Raw genomic sequence first — 1,643 nt, 5'->3', positions numbered from 1 at the left:
AATACATATTAATATATAGACTACACTTTATTATTTTTTAAGGGTGAGTATTTCTGAAGTCTGTTGGTCTGCTGAGGTGTTGTCTTCATACCACTTGTACTAATGAGTGCCTTTCTAAATTTCGAACCCTAGGTGCATCACTTTACCTTAGTCACCATGTTGACCACCTTTCACTTTCATCAGGGACTCCAAATGGCTACCCTCTCCATGCAATAATTAACTGTGTGCTTATAAGCTCTCAGAGGAAACTGAAGTCTGGTTGCTCATCATCTGGCTGTTTAGGAAAATCCAAATCTAATAATGATGTGATGTGGCTCTGAACTGGTAGCACTTTCAAATAAAGGACAGAAAGCAGCAAAAGTGTGCTCTTGCAGACAATACATTACTCCTGGACATAAATACATAAATTTCTGCAAACATTGTTTTCAAAGATAGTATACAGTACATTGTCTAAGTTAATCAGGCACAATAAAATAAGCTATATGTGATTAAACAATATTTAAAGAGCAAAGAAATGTCAAATACTAAGATGAGACAGTAGTTAGCTTTGGATAAGAGGATGAGCTATGGAATGGGGACATTGACAATGTTCTAGTGGTAAATTCACAGGTGGTTATTATATTTTTATGTTTCACAATTAAAAAATATGCTACATATAAAGTTATGCTTATATTTAAAAAGATAAAACAGAGATTAAAAATAGTAAAATTCAAGGACAATTAACAACTTGTAATATATTTTTAGTAATTCAGGTCACAGGCAAATAATTGGATACTAAATTTAGAAATGCCATTATAAAAAAATACCTTGACTAAAATTAAGAATACTTTTAAAAAAAAAGACAATAAATACCATAGTAAATGATTGGTAAATAATATAGATAAATAAATTCAATAAAAGCACTAATAATAAGTAAACATTAGTGTTTAGGCATACGCAAATTAAAATAAGGTTGTAGACATAATTTCAAACACATCAGGTTTGAAAATATCTTAAAGAGGTAATGATAATACCAAGATTTGGAGAATATTTTGGGAGAAAGAAATTATCTCATACTGATGGCAGAACTCTAAATAGGTACAGTCATCTTAGTGAAAAATTTGGCAATATCAAAGTCAGAGATGTAAATATTTTATGACTAGCCATCCTAGATCTGAAAACATTCCTTAGAGAAGCTTACATACCTTAGAGAAACTAATGTAAGGGATGCTTATCTCAACATCAGCAACATACCAACAAATACATTGTAGAATGTAATGGAATGCTATATGTGTTAAAATAAATGAAATAAATTTATGTATTAATAAGGATAGATCTCAAACATAATGTTGAACTTAAAAATAAGTTATCAAATTATATAAGCAATATAAAACATTTATACAAAAATTTAAAAGAACGATGACAATATATATTTTATGGAACTATACATATTACATGAACACAAACCAAAGATTTTTATTTTGTTTGTAATGTTTAATTTATTTAAAAAAAGTCTGAAGCAAATACAACAGAATGCTAACATTTTTTAATTCTGAGGTGAGGTTCATGCTTGTTTTTAAAATCTTTTCATTGATTTATACTTTAAAAACTAAAATATATGTTTAAGAGGACCTTGAGAAATTGATGAAACATTCAAATACTTG

This window comes from Carlito syrichta, unplaced genomic scaffold (assembly GCF_000164805.1).
Source record: "Carlito syrichta isolate Samal-C Ts95f unplaced genomic scaffold, Tarsius_syrichta-2.0.1 Scaffold304472, whole genome shotgun sequence".
NCBI lineage: Eukaryota > Metazoa > Chordata > Mammalia > Primates > Tarsiidae > Carlito > Carlito syrichta.
The sequence above is the reverse complement of the archived record's forward strand: the minus strand, read 5'-3'. Positions refer to the sequence as shown.